We start from the raw sequence: 317 nt of genomic DNA on the forward strand, positions 1-317 counted from the left end.
GCTTGTTGGTTTGGGTTATGGCTTAACAAAGACTTTTTAAAAATCCCTGTTGGAAAAAATAATGGATAAAATACATCCAGAACCAAGGCTGATGAAAAAGTGAAGGGACCTGCTCGCCCGAATTCCTAGTACAGAGTGCAGAAAACTACCAAATGGCAATAGAATAATTCTCTCAAATGGTTTAGGTATGCAGAGAATTCATAGCTTATATGAACAGCATAAGTGTTTGTGATATTATATACAGTAGGGGTGTTAAAAATGAAGTCAGAACTATTTTTTATTTTTTTTGGTGACGATTTGTGCAATGTGGTAATTTT

This window comes from Ctenopharyngodon idella, chromosome 16 (assembly GCF_019924925.1).
Source record: "Ctenopharyngodon idella isolate HZGC_01 chromosome 16, HZGC01, whole genome shotgun sequence".
NCBI lineage: Eukaryota > Metazoa > Chordata > Actinopteri > Cypriniformes > Xenocyprididae > Ctenopharyngodon > Ctenopharyngodon idella.